Below are 23,254 nucleotides of genomic sequence, written 5' to 3'. Positions count from 1 at the left end.
AAGTTTGTGCCAGTCCAGCACATGAATCCAGTAAGCTTCACACTAGAATGTTTTCAGAAAGAGTCTAAGGCCTCAGCCTGTAACAGCCTGAGGTTTTACGGTAACCTCGGACAGACAGACAATGCTTTGTTTGTGCTAATTAGAGCAGTCTCAGGTGAAACACTTCCCTTACCAAAAATTACAAGTTTCATTTACAGGACAATCAGTCTGGGGACATTCATTTAACAAGACTGGATCAGTTATTGAAACCAAAGACATGAAGAGTGGATCTGGATGACACTCAGCAAGATTTGACAAAATTAAGTGAAAGCTAGTGCTTCTGCCAGTTCTGGCTTAAAATCCAGTCACTAACCAAGAGGGGGAGTAGTAGGGGATGCATGTCCTGGCTGGATCGGAAGAGCCCTTATGTAAGACCAGGCAGTATTCACACCAACATGCCTCACACTAGGGTATCAGGACCATGCGATCTCAAAGTTGCAAATCATAAGTAACCTTCCCTTTATAATTCAAAGATTTTGACTACCACTGATATGATCTTGTTTCGCCTTTGGACACACACAAAGAAAAAAATCACTTGCAAGAGCAAGTGTCTATCTAGAATTTCAATTAAGCAGTAACCAAGCGGGATCTGAATGGACATTACAGAAAGATGCCAGATTACAATGACTTTGTCAGAGAAGCAGTCTGCAGGCTGACTTCAGCAAATAAAAGAGGATCAGCTAGCAGACAGGACTTGCCAGAAATGTATTCAGCTTGGCTAAGAAGTACGGAAGGAAAGGAATAAAATTCCAATAGATCTAATCCCATACTGGCTGCATTAATCTATAAGCATTAAAATACTTCAAAAAATGGCATTCTTTCCAAATCCATGAAGGATATCAGACTATAAAGCAAATGGACAACATGACAGAAATAATCTGTTGGGTGGGCAGTACAAGCAGACAAATTCAAACATTCATGGAGAGCTGCAAGGACATAAGAGGTAAAAAAAAAAGCAGGCCTTTGGAAGATTATTTTCCACAAAGGTACCTCACATTCCTTGGCTGCATCTAACATAGATTTTTTTAATTATTTTTTTCTGGAAAGGACACGCACATTATTGCAACTGATTACTTATTCAGATATATCGCCTTGGCTCTACTTAAATAAAAAAAATCATCATCAGATCCTTAATGACAGTTCCTTGTAAGACAGTTCCTAAATTTCTCAAGTCAGGCAAAAGGCCTTGATTTTCCTCTCAAACATTCCTCGTGTTTTCCCAGTAATTGTTTTTTCATCACTGGTTATCTTCAGAACAATGGCAAGGTAGAAATAGTTGTGACTATATTAAAAAGTTCTGAAAAAAGTCATTAGCCCCATTGCCAACGGGACTAATTCCCAAGCTGCATCTCCCTGTAAAACCAATAGCACACAAACATAAATGACCTGCATGTGAGGAACTTAAAAAAAAAAAAAAGAAAGAAGTGATGATTACTCATTACAGCACTAAACCACAGAGCTGGCACCAGGGAACAGATTTCGATGCAGGAGCACCCAGATGTTTGGAACCATCCAGAATTTGGCACAAGCTTCCATGTCCTATACACTAGGATTTTTCAAAGAATTTCTCATGAGGAATGAGTTTCACCTTCAGTATGTCCTAACAACAAAAGGAGAGGGCAGGAGGCCTTGAATATCTTCTCTTTTAGGCAGTTGCACACAAACATTTACCAGAAACTGAAGCAGACTGTCTCTGTTTGTTCATACAGGCTGTGCTCAGAAATGGAGAGCACACGCTTGCATGCCCACCTCGCTCTGTGATGGTTCAGGAATACCATCAGCATAGCGAGCAGACCTCGGAGGAACTGAAGGCTTTGGCTTACTGCTGCCAATGTTTTTCTTCTTATAGCATGTCACAGCGAGAAAACATCAGATGAAGTTATAGGAATATAAAGAAATTTGTAACAGCACAGCAGACTTGTAACCCCACAGTGAGGAAAAAGTACTGGGTCAAAATCCCAGACCACAATTATGTATACAGACTGTATTTAACACAATGTAGTCTAATGCCTCTTAGTAGCACAAAGCATCCCCTATACAATCATAAATTCTAATTAACTGAATTCTACCAGTCACCTCTAATTTATGGCCTCATTTGTTCTTACACAGACTTGTAACATACCACTGTATAGAGTCTCCTAGTCCCAACTCTACAGATCACATTATTCTTAATGTGCAGCGCTCACATTTCCCACCTGAACCTTGAAATACCAATATGCTTTGAGAATTTTTTTTTTCTTTATGTAAAGAAAAAACTACATGCATTGTCTTAGCTAGCTGTAACCACCATGCTCCCAACCTTCATGTTTCATTAACACCACACTAACTGCTATATGCTCAATATGATACAACATGGCTAAGTTTCCTTTCCGTCCCCAGTTCCTCACTGTTTACAGCTGATGGAAGAGCTGGCCAAGAAGTTATTTTAAGCCATGCCTACACTAAAAAAAAAATAGAATGTAGTTTAGAAAATCCAGAGCTATGTTCTGAGACCAGAGCCAGTACGTCAATGCAGTCCAGCGCCAAACAGATACATTTATTTGGGTCCAGAAGCTCTTGGCAGGGCTTTCTAGGTCCACGCAATATGATGAATGATATGCAAAGGCTACCTGACTTGTAGCCATTCCTTCTACATCTCTCTGCCTCTCTTTCCTCCTGTTTCTGTTTTCGAGATCAACAGAAGCACAGCCAGGACGGTGTCTCTGACCAGAGATGAGTCATATACGACCCTGGCATACATCCTTCAGCTGCATTCAGATGGTCTGGCTCGTTTGCTGTTGTTGCTCCTCTGCTTCATAAGTCTTTCCTTGTCTCCTTATCCTGATACATTTTAGGTATGTTAGGTATGTTAGGTAATACCTTGTTAGGTATTAAAAGAATTAAGGATAAAGTTCATTATAGCAAATAGAGTCCATCTCCTGACTTTTATGTGTCCCCTGTTCTGGAATGTATGAATCAATCTAAGGAGACACTTTTGATATTACTGATTGAGAAATTTGGCTAAAATGCAGAGTAATTGTGTCAAATCTCACAGAAGCATGATTACTATATTTAATAAAACTGTTTTGAAGGCCTACTATGATGGTGAACAAAAAATATTTTATGTTTTTCAATTGCAAACCATGTGACTTGGTCATTTTTTTTCCTCACTAAGTCATGAGTGGTACCCATTTTCTCTCTCATCCTGGAACAGTTACTGGTCCAAGTTACTGCACTTGGAAGGAATGCTTCCAGTAGGCTGCCAACTGACATCGTTGGGCTGTTTGTATCCTTTAAGACCTCAAAGTATTACCATTATTACTGCTGACTTGCTACAAAAGGATGGTGGACCAGAGATGCTGAATTCTATATTGGCAGCTCCTCTCCCTAAAGTCTATTACTTTCAGATGACCTTGTTACTATGCTTGAATACATTAATAGTTACACTTAATTTGCTGTTTTCTTTGGCCTGCAATTAGAGAGTGACTTCTGTGCACATCAAAGAGTTTGTATAAATCATAAGGTTATAACTGCAATGAATTTTGGAATATCTGTTGATAAATGATGCTGAAAAACACAAGATTTGTTATTGTTAATACTGTTAATATTGTTAGTGGCTGAGCTAATCCATACTCATAAACAACTAATTAAGCATGGGGTCATAACTGGGGTTAGGGATAGTGTTTGGAGAGAGATAAAGTGCAGAGTCCTGTTGTCAGTGGGATTGTGTAAAGGCTGCCAAAGGAAGTTCAGGTCTCCCAAAAGTTTCCTGTTGTGAGCAGTAGTTCACAGGAGACTTAGGTGGGCTTTGTGTGGGGTTAGGGTCAAGTTTAGGGTTTGGAGAGGGAAGCATTAACATATAGAGTTTAGATTTCTAATTATCTCTACAAATATACACAAAATAAACCATCTCCTTTGCTGTAATACCGCACTAACCCAAGGACAAAGAGTAGAAGGAGACAGGCTGCAGTCCCCATGCTGTGTCTGGTTCTTACATGGCTCAGGCTCTGCCTATCCCACAGCCCAAGAACCTGTGCATGGACTGTTGTCTGGACAGATCCCTGACCTGGGGGTCCTGGCTGTTGCCCTCCATGACAAGCATCCTTTGTTGTTATTATACTTAGACTATAGCATGTGCCAAGAAAGAAACAACATTTTGTCAGGAAAAAGTTGTTTGTTCTAAAACTTACAATTCCGTGGCCCTGTTCTTTGGATTTGCAAACAATTTCTGCACTCCAGGTATTGCTTCCAATCTTCTGCTCCTGCTAGTAATTATGAAATAGAACCTGGAAAAGATTGAAAACAGAAGAAAAAAGCTCAGTGAAGGACAACTTCTGCACACTGACAGTTTTTGTCACTTCTCAGCAGTGGCGTGATGACAGTGAGTGGCTGACACCAGCCTGTGGCTTCAAGAAGTTTCTATGGAAATGCAAGGTCAGCAGCACAAAACCTGACCCCAGCGGCAGCATTGAAGCTATGAAGCTAGCATGCAAGCTTCCTTCACGGCCCTGCCACCTGAAGACTCTCGAGCAGTTAGAATGATCTGCTCCTGACTGTCACCTTCACAGCAGCTTTTCATCACAAAGCCACTGTAACACTACGCAGAAGTGAGTCCAGAATATTTTGGTCCCAGGCTTTGTGACAGAAATGCATGTAATATGGTTTGAAAGTAATGCACTGTGCAGTAAACCTGTTAGTAAAGAAAATGCATTTGGCATTTTTAAGTACCCAGTGGCATTAATTCATATCCTGGACAAAAAGGCTTCTTAAAAATATTGGTTTTTGCATTATATGGCAGTTCTGAAACACAAAGAATCCCCAGATTAATTGAATACATGCAATCCCTAGCTGAGTCTCTATGCCAAGCTTCAGTCTGGAACATTTTATAGCCAAATGATAAATCCATGAAAACAGGAATTTTAAATTGAAACTGCGATAGCTGTTAGGGTAAGAATATAAATGGCTGTTCTGTAACAGCTATTGAACTATTTATTTTTGAGCCAATAGCAATGTATCAAAAGCAGTCTATAATCAACATGATAAGATTTAATAGATAGAAGAAAATTGTATTTAACACTTTCAAGATTCAAAGTCTTTGCATCAAAATCATTCCAGATCAAACAAGAGACTTCTCCAAAATCAGTACTGGGGAAATTTTTCCCCACATTTTTTTTTTGTTTGTGAAAAACTCCTTGAGGCCCTTCCTTTAGTAATGCCGTGGACGTGATGCTGAGGATTTCAAAGCTGTGATAGCAATCCCGTGAATATTTACAGTTTGATGCTGCTTCTAAGGAGGTTCTCAAGGCACATCAACTGCAGTGCGGAGTCCTTCCTTCTAACAGGTAAAACACAAAGGTGGGGTTGACTCTACAAAGCTGTTGTCACACTTGAGGACAGCTGTGGAAGGTGTAGCAAACACCTGAAATTTGCAGAGGCACCAGGACTGGGTATTCCCTGATGCAGAGGGCTTGTTCCTGAGCTCAGTCAGTACTAGAGACAACGTTCATCTCTTTCAGTGGGCACTTTCAGAAAGCAAGCAGGCACTCACCATTTTATTACCTTCAACGTGCTGAAAGCCAGATTCCTTTGCAACTCCCCAGAGTCTTGCTGCTAGCAGCCACCTTTACATCCATTCCCATTATTCCCCCATCTTCCCTTTTTATTATTACAGTCACTATTTTTTTCAGAAGAGGGAAAAAAATCCACTCTTCGTTTGGTTTATTCCCCTTCCAAATCTTGCCCTGTGTATTAAGGCTGCCCGCTGCTTCTCCTGAGGGGTACAGCAACCGAAACCTCCTCCCGCAGGGCCCAAAGCCACAGTCGATAACAGGACCATCATCGGCAGGGTGTAGGGGACTCTGGATGCTGCTGGGCCTGCCACCCTGTGTGCCACAGGTAGCAGCAAGTTGGGCATCTCCTCTTTAGCCTTGTTACAGAGTATTTAACTATGGCTAAACCGTCGTCTCTGACCTTCCTGAGGAAATTAAGAGCTCTGTACTCGATGGTGTATATTTGCTTTCGCAGTGACCCTGCTAGCTGCTTCTGCTCCTGCGTGGCTGGGACCCAGAGCTGGCACTGCTTTGCCTGTTACCCACACCCAGGCAGCACGAGGACTGGGACGAGCCTTTATCTCACACTATATAAGTCAGTATTGTCGACTATATGCTGTCATACTAGGCTCACTTGCCACAGCAAGAGTTTAGTACTTGGCTCATTCGAAAGCCACATTAGTACTCAGTAGGGAAAGAAAGAAAACAGAGCACGGCCCAAAAAAAGAATCTAGGAGCCAAAGCAAATTGGCTGAGGAATTAGGGTGACCAGGAGCTACAGGGAAATAAAGCTCAAATGAACATACTACACTGAGGAAACTAAACAGAATTAAGTTATTTCCAGCTCCAAATTGTGAGTGGACTGGACAGGAAGTGACAGGCTGTATCCAATTAGCTTGGCTTCATCTGGGCTTCTTTGATAAGATAACTGATGCTCTAACCCCCAGAAAGATCTGGTCTGTCTGGACTTCGGTAGAAAGCCACACGGGAGTTCATTAGCTGAGATGAAGAAGGTGAAGGCTGATAAATGAATTGTAAGAGAGCAAGGGAAACGGATAAATAGGAGATGACAATGAGCTATGCTGACCAATTTTATCTAATATTTTCAACAATGAACTAACCATAAAAAGCATACTAATGAAATTTGCCGGTGACACAAATTTAGGCTGGCTCAGCAATAAAGAAGATTAGAAGGTCAGACGGAATTAGAGTAACAGAAACAGAATGAAATTCAGCAGCATACAAAGTTAGGTCACAACAGCCTAATGAAAAACTTGTGCTACAGCATGGAGCTCATGGGGGTAGAAATGACTGGAGAAGACGATGGGCATGCTGTCTGAATGTAGGATGACAACAGGCTGCCACCGTGACACCCATGAAAGTAACCAAGGGACTACTTTGTCAAAGGCATGCAGGTAGTGCCTGGGGGGAGGCCACAGGACACTAAACAGCTTTGACTACAATACTGCCTGTAATTTTTGCTCATATGAAGGGGATTGGGGAAGCTTGACTTGCTTCTGCTAACAAACGAGAGCTGAGAATGGACAGAAACCCATTAGTGTCTATAAATACATGACAGGGATAAATGCCAGGAAGGGGGAAGATCTCTAAGTGAAAATAGAGGATGCTGGCAGAAGAATAAAGGCATGTGAGCTTTTCCTGGATTAACTTAAAACTGGATGCCAACAGAAGATTTTGAGCCAGGGGAATGGTGTTGTATGAAGAACAGTCTCCCTGCTGGCACAGTGGGCCCAAACTCCCATTTTAAGAGCTTGCTGCATCCTTACAGTGTCACCTGGTCACCTCCAGGATGCTCCACGCTGAAGTGTTAAGAGCTTAAAAGCAGAGACCTGGTGAAGCCCCTGGTGCTCGAACCAACTCATTATTTAAGCGCTCTCACGACGTCCTGCATGCTGCGTGGGCAGGGTGCCACACTTCTGCCAGCATGGGGAAGAGGTTCTGCCTTCTGTCTTCCCCGGCGCCTACAGCATGACTTCGATCTGTTGCTCAGGGCACTTGTTTGTCAAGCGGAGGCTGATAAACAGAGCAGGCTTGGCCGCTGTAGGACGCGGCCTGGTGTGCCGCCTTGGGTTTTGAACTCACGCTACATCAAAGCACGCTCTTTGATCTCACCCTGTCTCTGGCTTTCTAAAGAACCTGTCACCGTGGCACACAGGACTTGCAGATGTTGCTGGCCCACAGCGAACATTTCTGTCAGAACTGAGAAATTACGGCATTTTTCTATCTGTTCACAGTAACTGCTGTTCCAGCTTAGAAAATGTCTGTCTGTACAGCCCATGCTTGCAGTAACACAGTGTGGTTGTGTGCAAACCAGACAACTCTGGGGGTGCTCTGGGTGTTAACTTTGCTGGGACACTGTGCTGAGTCTGGCTGGGATGTTACCTTTCCCTGCAGCAGCCCACACAGTGCTGCGCTCTGCACTTGTAGCTAGAACAGCAGTGGTATCACACCGGTGTTGTGTCTGCTGCTGAGCAGTGCTGGCACAGCATCAGGACTCTCTCTGACCCTCCTAGGGGGTGGGCAAAAAGTGAGAGAGAAACATCACCAGGGCAGCTGACCTAAACCAACCCAAGGGATATTCCATACCATATGATGTCCCACTCAGCAATAAAAGGTGGAAAAAGGAAGAAGAGGGGAGGGGTGGGCTCTTGTGAAAACGTCTGTCCTCCTCCCGAACACTGGCTCCGTGCATTGAGGCCCTGCTTCAAGGACGTGGTCAAGCATCGCTCATTTGTGGGAAGTAGAGAGTAATTTCTTTCCTCTGCACTTCCACATAGCCTTTACTTGTTTTGTTTTGTTATTCCCTTTCCCCCTCCCTCTTCCCCTTTCCCTTTTTTCCCTTTAGTTGAATTGTTTAATTAATAATATTTCCTTAATAATATTTTTTTCCCTTTAATTAAATTATCCTTATCTCAACCCATGAGTTGTTCTTTCCTTTACTTCTTCCCCTCCTCATCTGAGGAGGGGGAGTGAGAGAGTGGCTGTGGTGTTCAGCTGCCTAGCACGGTAAAACCACCACCGACACACGAAGGACTGGCAGACACATCAGAAGGCCGCATGTGTGGTCTCCGATTTGGATTTCTCGTAGCACAAGCATCAGCATTAATCTGCCTAGCATATGAGAACAGCTTTGTAGGACTGCAAGGGGAGATATCTGCACTCTCTCACCCTTCTCAAATGACAGCATCACACAACACAGCATCAAACCCAAACGCTTCCAAAGGCTCCTATCTCAGCGCTCATAACTAATGGGAACTGAGCTGGGGCATCTCACCCGTGTTCACTGACATTGACACAAGGCAGGAAGGCAAGAAGTAGTTTAAAGACCTAAAAATAAACCCAAACAGATGCAAGTCACTGAGCTTTTTCCACAGACATCTCTGCTTTCAGTGCCTTTTCTATTTTGAGCTTTGAGCCTTTAAAACAAAACAAGCTTGTAAGTGAGCGGACATTTGATAAACAGGAGAATACACCAAATCCCACTAAGGAGATGCTAAGGTCAGACACCCCCTCGCACATTGCATTTGTGCTTTTTTTGTCTTAATTTCCAAGATAGGTGCACGATACCCGTGTAATGGGCTCAGTTGAGGAGCAGCTCCGTGCAGCACACCCTCACAAGGAGCCCAGCGGCGTGTGTGCCTCCCCCAGCTGCCCTGCGAGGGGCTCACGTCCCCACAGCAGCAGCTCCAGCCCCCCAGCGCAGCATCTCCTGGGCACCCAGCCTCTCCTCTCTCATTTAGCTCAGTGTTTGGCTTGACCCATGCCCCTGAGAATAGTGCCAGCCCTGGAAAACGCAGCACATCACTCTTCCTGAGGAAATAAAAAATGCCCACGGCTGTAACTTTAAGGAACAGTGGTTTAAAAAACAAAGCACAAAGCTCAGCATTTTTTTTTCAATAATTATGCATAATAATTACTGCTGTATGATGTTCTTTGCAGAGAAAGCTTCTGTATAAACAGTATTTAGAGAAATAAAGTGTGAATCTGATGTGTGATATGGGAAATTAGATGTATCACTCCAGTAGAAATATGAAAACTAAGTCTTTTGTTATGCAGACATGCAAACCTCCACTTCTTCCAGACTACACTTTTTTGCAATAAACAAACTTAAACAGAAGATATGCAGACGATATTAAGAGCTGTGTTGACTGTCAAAGAACCCCTGACCTGTGTCATGAACACAGTGTGCTACAAAACCCATTTGTTTTTGCACACACCCCCAGAGCTCTTGCTGTGCTGGGGACGGCTCCCATCAGCTCAGCGGTGGCCAGAGCCCACCTGGGCGTACAAGCCCCTTCCTTCAGCCTCACCACCCTCCTCCTCTCTTCTCAGGGCTGGCATTTCCACGTGTCCACAAGGACAGCCTGCAGGCAGCACGCCCTGGGTTCAGTCCTGTGAGCTAACGGGAAGGCCTGCCACCGACCTTCCCCCGCTCCTTGTTCCCAGGGCACGATGGGGCCGGCCGCAGCAGGGAGCCCCTTTTCTGCATGCTGCACCTTCCCATTTCTTGACGAGCTCTATTTGTGGAGCTCAGAAAACCTCGCTGTGATTCTCAGTCTTCCAAGGGGACTTTTTGTTGGTTGGTTTGTTGTTCTCTTAATCAAATAAACCTAATTCACATAGAAACTATCTGTTTGCTCTTTGTGTCTGGAAAAACATAAGAATTATAATGTTAACATTTCCAAATGGCAAAAAATGAATTTCAAGTAGCTGGCAATGGAAAAGCTTGATAAACACATGCTGGCTGAAATTCACTTCTTTCACACCCACTACTCCTGAACCCCGTATTAACCATATGCTTTTGCAGATTAATTCTGTGCTTTAGTTTAAAATCTGACTTTTTACAGTGCAGCTGTAATAACCTCAAGTTTCTGGAAATTTTACTTAAAGCAAAGCAAAGAAATTGAACCGGGAGATTGGCAAATATTTTAATTAGCCAAGAGACTTAGCATTTGTCACGTGTCACAAAACACCGCCAGTACTTCAAGTACGGTGTAGCAGCAGCATTATCCTGACCATCATGCTAATGAATTACTGCTGGCTTCAACTGCATTGGCAAGTTTGTATCCATAGCTATATGGCCCCTGTGGTTAATACTGTAGAAAATCAAATGTGCGTATTGCAGACGTTCACTTGATGGCCACAAATTAAAGTCTGGCACAGTTTCACATTTTCAGCCTGGATGTTGAAAATTATAAACAGGTATTTATTTATTTATTTCTCAATATATACATATTTTAGGAAGTTGCTTCAAATTGCTGGTGCTTTTCAATCTGAGTTGTCCTGCTTTGACCAACAGGTTGGACCCGGTGAGCATCAGAGAACCCTTCTGTTTTTAGGGATTTGCCAACAGCAGCAGTCATCTACCAGATTTAGTTAGAGCCCTGTGCGCCGGATTGGTAACTATTAAAGCACTGTGTCTCTTAGCCAGCCCCTTCATGAAAGAAAATGTTTTCATGTAATTAAATAGTTTTTCAATATCTTCGGCCCTAAACATAATGCACAAACCCATGACTGAGGTACGGCTGCTGCCAGGACTGTAACTTGTGTTGCATGCTAAGCCTGAACTTCCACCAGGCTCACGAGTCGGGGGGTTTCCCTTTGGCTTTCGGCAGGGTTCAGCCAGCACTTGGCAAGGGCTGGCCATGGGTACCGAGCACCAGGCTCCGTGTTCGGGGCTCTGCATTCACAGAACAAAACACATCTACTGCAGAGGTTTCCATTTTAACCCAGAAATAAGCAGCCAAAATGTAACAGACAGATCACATCTGCAGAGTACAACACGCTGGCAACGTTCCCTGCTCTTTTTAATAATTTTCTTAATCCAGTTCCCCATGACTCAGTCCCTACTTGCATCATGAGAGCATCTCCCTGGCCTGTTCAATTAAAGGCAGAAAGAATAAGAAGTAAATCTTTTCTCTCTCCTTCCCTCCCCTTCTCTCAAGGGTACTTGTACATTTCCTGCAGGAACATTTTTTTTTTTTTTTAAATGATTTATCAAAACTGAAAAGTTTGGAGGGGCAGTCAGTTTTGTGGACTCTTCAAATCTTCATTTCTTGCCAGTTCAGTTTCTCACATGCTGAGAAGTGCCAGGGCCTTAGAAACTCTGGCTGAATCGGTCTCTCCAACATCTTTTGAGCTCTGAGCTTCTTGTTGGAGCATCAGGCGAACAGCCAATGCTCCGTGATTCAAAGGGGAGCCAGTCAATTGTTTTTAAACACTTCTGGTCCCTTCAGACGAGGACTTTTGTTTCCAGAAAATTGAGCAATGCTAAGTTCCATTCCAACGCAGAAAGTTTTTTTTTGTTTCTCGCTGGGCATGGAAGCCTCACTGCTTTAAGATCTCTCACCATATAAATAAGCACATAAGGGCATGAAAAGGCTATCTGCTATTAACTGCTCAGCAAGAAAGCAGGCGATCGCAGACCGTTTGACTGAGAAGTCTACATCCACACATAAGCAGAGCCTGGGCTCTTCAAACGCCCTTCCCTGCTGCCAGGACAGAGAGCCTGAAAGCACTGATGAGACAGACATGCAGGATCTATTTGCTCTACCTTTAAACAGAGGCCATGAATGACACTGTCTTCTCGCACATTTTTCCAGTTGTGCTTTTGCCCCAGGTTTGCAGCATCTTCTTTCCCCCTCTTACATTACACTATCTTTTTTACATTAAAAAACAAACAAAAAAAGCACACAACAAAATTCACCTAGGAAGGCATTCTCAATACAACAATGCTCTTGACGACATCAGGGCAGATCCATGAAGCCCTTGCAATGTAAGTTTATGCTGAATTCACTTCCAAAGGCAATGGTGCCACACAGACAGCAGCCTTCCTTACTCAGTGTTTCTGACGGCCACAGGAAACCACCCACCACAGTCATCAACAGCAGCGGGCAAGCCCTGGATAAATCCACTTCATTCCCTCCGCAGCAGAAGCTGGACAAGCTAACTCGCACAGCTCGCTTTCCAGCACCTTTAAGAAGGGACCTGGGATGAGGAAGCATCCCTGCCAAGCTCCGTTTCGCTCTGCTGCTAGCACAGCAATTACTTCCCACGTTATCTGTTACATCAACATCAAGAAGCCCTTGATGGGGACCCCACTGATACCCAGCGTGCGTACACAGAATGAAGAGACAGGTCCTGTTAGCAACAGGGCCTTGCTGCCGGCCTTGGGGCAAGCTGACAGACACACAGGTTTCTCCTCTTTGTATTCACTCCCTGTTGACAACACAAAATCCTGGGAACTCAGTCAGATCCTGTAGCCATTTTTACTGAGAAAATTCAGCAACACAACACGTTGACATTGAAGACAAAGAAAACAGGAAAAAGACAACGATGTTTTTCCAGCTTTTGGAGTGTAAGAGAATTCTGAGCCACGAGCATCAGGATAACGCTGAATACTTCCAGGAAGCACGCAATGCGACCTGGCGGCTCTGTGCACGAATGACTGTGCCCTGCACTCCACCAGCCCTACCACACGCAATGGCACGTACGTCCCTCTCGTCGGGTTCCTACTCACGTGCTGCATTTGAAGCTTTGTCTTTCAAACATGATCAAACAAGACACCGAGAAGGCCTTTTGATGTGATTGGAAAGGAGATGTGGGTAGAGCTGAGCCTCCAAGAATGACCGAACCCCATGCCAGTTACTCAATAATGCTGCTTCTAGAAATTGCTTGGACGTGCTGTCAAAGCTGATCCAGGAAAAACTGTCTCAAGCATTCCTGAAATCGGCTAAGCGGCAAGATCAGCTGCCATCAAGGAAAATGCGTTCAAACAATGGGAGTCTATCTTTGGGACCATTTTACACGAATACTTGTGTCCAGACTGGTACAAACACCGAGTCCTTCACTGGGGGAGTGTGTTTGTTTCAACAGGAACAGAACTTCAGCTGTCATCCCGCGGCTGCGGGCTGCCCGACGCCTCTGCGGCAGCCATGGACACGGTCAGTGTTTCTGCCTGATTCCTGCGTGTGAAAGTTGCCGGGAAGAAGAGGTTCTGTGACAGCAAGCTCTGTGAGAAGGGGCTACCGAGTCTGCAGCCAACATCTGATTTATTTAAAATATACAAGGTGATGTGTAATACAGGGAAATTCTGGACCAGTGTGGATAGCTGGTACAGAGTTCTGTTTTAAGCCATTTAAAGGAAATCAATGAATGAAGTGAGGGGGAAGCAGCGTGACCAGGCGGGTGCAGAGCACTGGAAGGGGAGCGGCTAGGAATGAAAAGGAAAGCGGTACGCCCTTACCAGCCTGCCACTCAGCGGGCGTTCCCAAGCACTAAGAGCCCACGGCACTTCATCTTTATTTTGTCAGTTCAAATCGACCTCAGATCGGCGATGGCCAGGAACAGTTGCTGCTTTAGTTCCAGTCCTGACTCCCCTCCCTGCTCAGCATCACAACACCAGTCCTGATGATCACCGCTAACTGCTGAAGGGTTTTCTACAAAAAGAGCTGGCAACCCCCGCCCACCCCAAGCCAAGAGTGCTTCTAGTTTCCCTCACAGGAACAGTTTGGTTACAAGTTCTGCTACTTCCTATCTAACATTATTGACTTAGAGTATTCAACCTTTCACATTTCAAGTTAGCATCAAAATATTGGTTTGTTCCAAAATCGTATTTTAAGGAAAGGAGTATTGCTAGCCCTTCCACAGAAAAACAAGCCTTTTCTTTCCATCCAAAACAAAAGCAAATGTAAAATTACCAGGATATCCCAGGGATATTCCGTGGGCTGAAAAAACACATGCAGAAATCTCAGTCCATCTCGGGGAGGACAGGCTGTCTGTCATCTGGCATCACTGCCAGATGCACTTAACATCTTGGGAGGCAGCCTCATCTGGGTGATTATGGCCTGAAAACATCGCAGTCTTGGGTAGTCCTTCATCTCCTTGCAGGTAAGGGCTGAGGCCCACGCTGCCATTTCACAGGCAGTTATCTGCTTTGTGCTGGAAAAGAGGATTTTATTCTCTAAAAATATCAGTCGGACACCTTCAGAGGCAATGAAAAAAACAATACAGCCGGACCTTTGCATGAAGGGCGGTGATGAGGTGGGACAAAAGCCTAGCAGCTCTGCTATGGCTAGTTTTCGACCAGGAAAAGATGATTTAGACCTCAACTTACGGAGAGCTTGATGCAGATAATGAACATCTGCTTTTACAGCTCACGTACCTGAAAGCAGCAGAGCTAGGATGGGGTCACTGAAGACTGCTGTGCTCTAGCTCTGTGCATAGACCACGCAGGTCGGTCTCCACAACCACACCACACTGCCATTTGTTGCACAGACACAGGCAGGCTTGATGTGGATTTTGTTTGGCAGAAGACAGTCGACATGCAGGCAGGATGACGCTTGCTTCTTGCACTTGCTGGACTACACAGAAGTTCATTAGAGTCCTCGACCGAGGCTAACCGATGCCTACGCTGCAGCTGAGCAGGATGACTGCAGGGGGTGTAGACATGCAAGCAGCAGTGAGCTTCGTTACCAAAGCAGCACAGAGCAGAGTACACAAGATCATCTGGTGTCTGGGTACAAGGTGCAGATCTACGAGGGGCAGGAGGGTTATACGGAATGCTGCTCAGCAGCAGCTCTCTGCTGAAACCCCTCCTGGGATCAGGTCTTTAACACCAGCAGCACCTACACCACGTATGGCTGCACAGGAACCGTTGCAGTGTACACAAAAAAAGTTGTTTTGCTGTACTATTGAAGACTGATAACCATGCCTGAGGATACACGCTTATTCTCTGTTCTCAAGATTACCTTATGAGTAATATTATCTTCTAAAAAAAGCGTCATTCATAAATTATAAGCTCTGATCATGATTTTTTCAAATAGAGATAAAAACTATCATAGCAATTTTGACACTTTGAAGATTTATTCTCAAACTTCTCATACAAGTGGTAATTTTTCTTAATGCTGCTGCATATTTTCTTTCAAGAATATGCTGCGTTTATTGCTGAGAGAGGAATACTAGCTGATAGTACACTGAAATTGTTGCCTCAAGACAAATTGGCATTCATCATTCAAGCAGAAAAATAAATTAAGTGCAACATTTAGGCACTCTGCATTAGGTTGTTAAGAAAGTCAACAAAAGCAAAACAAATGTTATGTCAGCTATTGACTGCAGAAACTGAGTAAGTGAGTAAAACACGTAACCAGTACTTACGCAGCCATGGGATTCGCGATGTGCTTAGAAGTATGAAGGCTTTTAATAGTTTTTGTAGGAACCTGCAATTAGCTTCACACAGTTAGATAGCATTTACCAAGGCCACGTTTTTAAAAATTGCACCTGCCCCTTTTTGCATTTCAGTTTGGCTATTTGAAAATAGAGCAATAGCAATTTTATTACTATTGAAAATTATTAGACATTATTATTTTTGCTACAATCTGGTAGGCCGTAATAATGCATTTCAAGAACGCCCTTCATCCTGAAGGATTCAAGTGGGCTTACATATTTTATGAACACACAAAGCAGACTAAGACAGGGATCATTTCACACACCCATAGAATAAAGCCATGTTTGCAATGAAGAATGTCAATTTTACTTTCCTCCAACACTTTAGGATGGGAAAGGGGAAATTCTAACATAGCCAAGTTCACCACGGGGATGTTTGCCACTAGGCACAAATCTTTCAACATTTACCAAGGAGCAGAGATTCCTCGCCACTTGTGCCCCACAGATGATAGGTATCCCTGTTAAACATTTTGTAGCACAGAAAGGTGTTTTGGTAGCCTCCTACCATGAAAAAGAGAAGCCATTTTGCCAATAACTTCCACAGTTTCATGTCTGACATGACACAGTATGACAGTTTCATGTCTATACTGCTATTCCATTGCCATCTTCCTACCAGTGCCATTAACATCCTCAGTGCCCACCCGGCATTATCTTTATTCATTTTGCATCATTAGGAAATTTTGTCATCCTCCCACTCATCCTCTGTACCTGATTACCAACAGAGACGTTAAGCATTGTTCCACGCACAGAACTGCAGCCAGTTCCTGCTCTTGCAGAGAGCTGACCAGCTATTTCTCACCAGAAGACCACCTCCTCCTCCTCCCACTGCCCAGCTCCCAGGCAGAGCTGTGGGCCACAAGTGAGTGGCCAAGCTGAATTCCTCCGACATGGCCAGGGTTGGTACCACGCAGACACAGCCTGAGCATTAGCATTGAAGGCTGCTTCCACAGACCGTTACTAGCTTATGCTCGGGTATAATTTTTGCATTATTAGGGCTGAAACCCTCAGAAGTCTTACGAAATAGAACAGTGGCAAGGAAGCAACAAACGCTCATTCTGTCCTGGGCCTCCACCTCCACCTCATTCCTCTTACCTTTTAGGAAAGGAAAGGTACAAGGCTTCTCCCCAGCACCTTTCTTCTGCCTGACACCTAAAGAAGGAGCACGACAGTTCTGTGGTTAGCTTGGCCTCCTCCTCCCCGTTCCCACACGCTTATTCTTCCTCATTTCTGTCCCTCTCAGCCTTTTTCCTTGAACTGATCTATAACAATGACCTGGTCGCCTCAGGTCACTACTCCTTTATGCTTCAAGACATCCTTATGGCCTTGTGCATGCCCCGTATCTCTTTAGTCATCTCTGTGCTTCCCTTAGGGCACATTAATTCGCCACAACAATCAGGGTTAGACAATAGCCACGTATTCTAGGGTGGTTTGCCAAACACAGGAAGGGTCAAAAGCTGCATGTCACCAATAATTTACAGTCCGCTGGCCTCTAAGAAACGGGAGTCACTTTGCACAACTATTTCCATTTCATTCGGAGCAGAAGAAACCGCTGTTACTGCCCATAGGATAAGACAGAGGTGAGTACAGAGTTTTGAAACGTGTTTCTTCTTAATAAGAACTGAAGCAAGAGCAATAATAGTTCCATCAATTAAAAAACTCTTCTCTGACTAGGACTCCAGATGTTATCCATTCTTTTTTCTCCATCGGGAAAGAATATTTTTAAGAACAGAGTACTTAAAGGTAAGCAGCTCCATACATTCCCCATACATGCCACCCAGTTATTCAGAGAGAACAGGAGCTTCAAGGTGGTGATGAGGTTAGCTACAGAAGAGGGGAAAGCAAGGGAATGAAGAGGCAGGAGCTGAATCTAGGCCTCTCCAAAAGGAGAAGGGGGCCAGAATGACAGAGATGGAAGAGAACAGACTTGCCTATCAGGACAACATTTCTTTTTCAAAGAATTTTAGGGTCCTGAAGGATTAAAAGCCAAAAAATAGAGAACCTGCATAAGAAAGGGTCTTAAGTTGGAGAAAAAAAAACACTCTGCGCATGCATGGAACTGATTTTTCCTCTCCATCTGCTTCCCAAAATCGAGGAGCTGTATTTGCAAAGGTCAGACGTGTCACCAGGTGAGAAGCAGTCATTAAATATTCAATACTCCTGTACAGGGCGCCAACAGGTGGGAAAGCTGCACCTACCAGGATGTATCAATAGGACACAAGGGATTTGGATGAATGCCACTTTTTGGCATGAAGTCACTGAAGGGGACTTGCTGAGCTACTAAACCTTGCTCATGCAAAGACAGTGCCTTGTGAAAATGGCCTTCTGCCACTTCTCCTGTTTTTCATCTTTTTCAACCTTATGGCAGCGCTCCTCTAGTAGTACCTTTTCTGATACCCTCCCCTATATGATTTCTCCACCATGCCTGGATGGAATGCCACAGCCTTCCTCCACGTTTTCGTCTCCCTGTGTGTAGATATCCACTCATAGTTCGCAGACACACTCAGGAATCACCCCAAAATTCAGCTGTGTTCTTTCCTCTTTTGATCTCAAGCAATCTGACTTAGATCCTGCACAACTCGCCTGTATCAGAGGAGAGATTATTTTGAACCAGAAGAGATGGAACAAGTGGTATGCTGTCACTGTGGCTGTACAGGAATTTTGTTATGCTGTTTTAAACGAGAAGGATCCTACAGATTTCCCTGCCTCAAGATGACTGTCCTAAAGTAATGCATAGGAAGTGATAAATATTTGGTTGATGAATCATTTGGGTATTTTCCCTTGCATGCAAATCTGACCTTTATAATAAAGACTACTGTACTAGAGAAGATTTCTACATAACCGAAATACTGTACAGCCAACATCTGTTATTCAAAAGACCTGAGGGGTTGGAAAAAAATAATAATAAAAAAAAAAATCAGACGCAGTAAAATCATTTGACCTAAATACATTTTGCTCAGTGATAATAAAATACACTTTTACTGTCTGACTTGCCAAATTCTTCCTGCCTTTGTGTGACACTTTGTTAACAGAAGTATGTAATTTATGTAACCTTTATGGTTAATGTTGGAACTAATTGTTATTCTTTAATAGTCTCTACCTCATTTGTCACAGTGAACTCTAGATGCTGAAGACAGATGGACCACCAGATGGACCCCGGGAAGGATTGGTTAAAATGTCAGTGATAAGCTAACAAAATGAAATGCAGTAGACTGAAGAGACTATTCAGCTGAAAAGCCTGTCTACAGAAGTGGGGTCTGTATTGTTCACATTCATTACAGCGCACTTCAACCGTGCTGTTTTGACATTTTCTGTTTTGAGACTTTTCAAGTCAGGAAACCCTGTGTGTGTGTGTGGTTTTCTATTTTTCCTTCCCCAAATGCTTGTTTGATGACAGATTTTCAGAAGTGACCCTAGCTCTTAGAGGTGATCACTTTCGCCATCACAGAATTTTACCCGGCTCTGTTCAGCCATCAGAGTTGTGGGTGTACCACTTCTGACTTCGAGCAGCAAGGCGAGGCACGCACGAAGATTATGCGAGGGCCTGAACTGAAAGATTGTTTGCTTCTGGTAAAATAAAATGAATGACTTGCATTCCCTGACTCTTAGCATGCTTGTACTTTGCACTACCAATTCTAATAACTTTGGGTCTAGCCATGAGAATTTCATTAAATATACGGGCCTTAGACGCAATGCACTTTCCAGTACAGCAGCAGTAGGAAGCAAGCTAAGTCAGATCAGGAAAAACCCTAGGCAGAAGCTCTGCTGCAAAAAAGGGACACAAAAATACAGAGATTTGCCTATTTCCTCATTTCATACGGTTCCTCAACCAGCTGTTCAGTTTTTCTCCTCCATGTTTCACAGAAAAAGCCATTTCCTTCAGACTCTTGCAACCTTGGCTGTGATTTTCACCCGTGTCATGTGGCTGATCTATCCACAATTTCATATGAGATATTCTATGGCCCCAAGCACAAAGCCGTTGTCACCAGAGAAACACAACAATCTCATTTTTATTGAGTCTCTTGATATAAAAGCTACCATGAATAGCATCATTAAGTGAATCAGGAAATGAAAACAAAGTATGGGAAATTTTGACATTGAGAATAATTCTGCAGTTTGCTATAATTTGAAACAATTCCCAGAATTAAACAAACACTTGAAGGCTGTTTGGCATTTAGTTTTTTCTTGCTTTACATTTGTAAATTGTTGAAATCAGAATTTGCTTTTAGTGAAAGTGTTTTAAAATTGAAAAAAAAAAACTGCCATGCTTGTCATCTGACCTAACATATTTAAAGTAAACAAACACACAAAAAACACACAAAAAGCCATTTCAAAGAATGCCAGTGAGATAGCCTCACGTGTTGGATACCTTTATCAAAAGATGCACTAGATTTCCCAACAATTGAAATCTAAAGTATTTCCAAATGGAATGCTATACTTACAAAAGCAAGGAAGTAGATTGTGGGGCAGAGTACATTATGCAGCACTTTAAAGAAAGTAGTTATAATATCCAGAATGCTCCCTTTTTCTTCCTAAAAAGCACCATGAATCAATTTGACATTCTTTACCAGCAAAGTATAGAGTGAAGTTAAATACATGCATGTTCATATTTCATTAAAATAATGGAGTGTTGCAAAAATCTTAAGGGAATATTGTGCAAAATCCAGCACCATGAAATACGTACTGCTCCCTGTCCAAATATATCCAAGCCAAGAACAGAGGTGGTGCTCCCGATGATCTACAGCAATTACGACTGACAATAACAGCACTTTCATTTTCCACGTGGTGCACTTGCACAGTGCACGCACTGCTCCTTGGGTTTTGCATCCTTAAATTGTCACCAGGAATTTATGACACTGTAAATACCTAGTTCACATAATGCTACGGGCCCTTCACATAGCAGGAGTTTTTTTTTTTCCTTACCATCCAGTAACAAACAACTGAGATGGAATTCACTGACATCGGTACAGCTTTCCAGTGCAAAACTGCACCTTGCCCAGAAGCACAAAAACGGATACCAGGCCAGAGGACTGGATGCTGAAGTTCTTTAAACCAGACTCTCAAGCAAACAAGAGCCATTTCCCATCATTTTGAAGGTCACCATGAAAGCTAAGGCTATGCTTGCAGCAGAGCCTCAACTCCACAGCCGGGGTTGTGTGGCCATTAGAATGCCACCTGGGTACAGTCCCAACCTGTCTTTATTCCGCCAAAAAGCTACCTCGGCAAGTTCCCTGCATCTGCATGCTCATCCCCACTCACAAACCTGCCACAAATAAGCTAAGCAAGTATTTTTGAAGGCGTTCCCCTTTCAGATCCTGTGACCCAACTTAAAGCCGGGACACTACCAGGCAGGCAAAACGGCAGAAAACTGGGGCACAGGACAGGAGCTTCTTTTGTAGTCTTAGAGTATTATCGCTGCGAAGGACACCTGAGAGCAGAGATGTTCCACTATGGTGACACGTGAGTAGAAGGACACCATGACAACCCACAAAGAAAAATTAACTGTCCAGAGGAGACATTCTAGAATACTACATCCATTTACCTGTTCACTAGTACCAGACTGACATCAGCCAAAATCTTACCACCTCAAAAAAATTAAAAATTAAAAATACATTAATTTTTAATATTCACAAATGATCTAAGCAGACTCCCTACGCTTCATTTGCCATGGCTGGGATTAACTCCGATCTATGGGATTTTGCAGGAGGGGACACTATTTTCCATCAAATTGTTGACTTCTTCACGCAAAGAAAGTTCTGGCATCTCATATCATTCTCAATTAAACAGAGAATGCAAGAAACAGGGTGATTTTCAATCTGTAAACCAGAGTCATATTAGGGGAACTAATAGGATTTGAACATGACTCACAAGTTGTAGTTTGAAGTTCCCGATTGCTATTTTGAAGTGTCAGATTTTTTTGAAGCAGAAAATGAATTAAAAACTTGAAAGTCCTTAGATAAGAGCTTCTTCTGAAGAAATATCCAGGGGAAGTTTAATATGGTGTGAAGATTACATTATCTCTTAAAATACACAATGTAAACACTTGAAAAGATTCACGAGATTTATAGTAAGCACATATTAGATTTATAGCAATGAACAGTAATATATACGGATGCTGTTTACTGTGCATTTATGATTATAAAAATATTTTCATTCTGTTTTAGTTTGCAGAAAAGCTTCACTGACAAAGCACACTGACAAACACAGCTCCTACCTGTGTGCATACACGCACTTCCACACGCACACACACAGACACAAGCCGCTGGCTGGATGTATGTGTGTACGCACGTTCAGACTTGCATGCACAACCATTGCTGTGGATCACGGTTACTGTACTGGCAATGACAGCAGGCAGCAGTTGTGCATACTCACAGCAAATACGACATAACATTAGGGTATATAATGCTACACGTCACCAAAGTGATTTCCCAGTCTGAGTAAGGCAGCAAGGAGTAGGATAGTTCGTTAGAGATCCGCAGCCACGCATACACTAGCTGAATGCACAATAGCTCTTCAGAGGAGATTCTTTATCAACTGCACATTTTGAAAATATAAAATCTCCTGTTTAGTCACATTTCGTTAGTGAAGTTATTAGGGATTCAGCTTTCAAAAAAAAAACTTTCTTGTATTTGAAGAAGCTGGGATCAAAAAATTCAAGCAGGCGAGGCTTTAATCCTCCCTCCTCATGGTTCTCAGTTATGATCTGGTAGTAATAACTGTGCTCTCGCTCGTTCCTTAATGGCCCATCCTAACAGATCTGTGTACAGACACAACATCAAAAAGCACCATACGCAGCTCTGGTCTGGAGAAGGCTAGTGCTCATTTCCATACCCAGTTCTATTAGTGTTGGCTTGCTTAGCATCAGTAAGGACATGCTTCCTGTTCGGAAACAGTCAGGGAACCAGCACAGCTTCTCTGCCCAGGTACCTGGGTGTCCAGCAGAAGAAAACCCAGGCACACAAGAACAGAGCACCACTTGCTCTGCTCCCATCACAAAGCAGAGACAGTCACAGTGCCCTCAGTGACAGGATGTGGTGCAAACACTAAAATATTGTTTTCTCTTTCTGCAGACTCTGCATCTACTCCTGGGAATGCTGTACCCCTGCAGATGGCACAGGGAAATAGAGCACTGCTCTCAAACAGACTGAAAAACCTGCTCTCATATTCAGGTCCCCAGGATACCATAAACAAAGGCTTATGGACTGTAAGACCAAACGTCCTTCTAATTCGGCATCCCACCTCCAAGAGCTAGAGGTTCCAAAAACAGTCTAAGAGCCAGGGGAACTGAAAGTCATCCTTCCCTCGCTAGACCCTCGGAGGTTTTGCCATTCACATGTAAAAAGATTCCTGCACTGAACCACGACCGAAGGCTACCGAGTGCTATTTTAAGAAAAGAAATTTGGAACCCATTATATCTTGTCTCGGTGGTGGCAATGAGCTGCAAG

The 23,254-nt window shown here is 43.4% G+C and overlaps 1 long non-coding RNA gene across 1 annotated transcript; it reads right to left on the bottom strand.

The window, feature by feature from the left end:
• Positions 1–1,446: 1,446 nt before the first annotated feature.
• On the bottom strand, positions 1,447–10,184 carry LOC118171610. The gene is made up of 3 exons (XR_004753275.1): positions 10,012–10,184; positions 4,209–4,304; positions 1,447–2,859 (listed from the first exon to the last, which is right to left on the bottom strand). It is a non-coding gene; the product is annotated as an uncharacterized LOC118171610 (long non-coding RNA).
• Positions 10,185–23,254: the final 13,070 nt, after the last annotated feature.

The sequence above is a fragment of the Oxyura jamaicensis genome, chromosome 9 (genome assembly GCF_011077185.1).
Source record: "Oxyura jamaicensis isolate SHBP4307 breed ruddy duck chromosome 9, BPBGC_Ojam_1.0, whole genome shotgun sequence".
Lineage (NCBI taxonomy): Eukaryota > Metazoa > Chordata > Aves > Anseriformes > Anatidae > Oxyura > Oxyura jamaicensis.
Note: the sequence above shows the minus strand (reverse complement) of the source record. Positions and strands in the feature narration are given on the sequence as shown.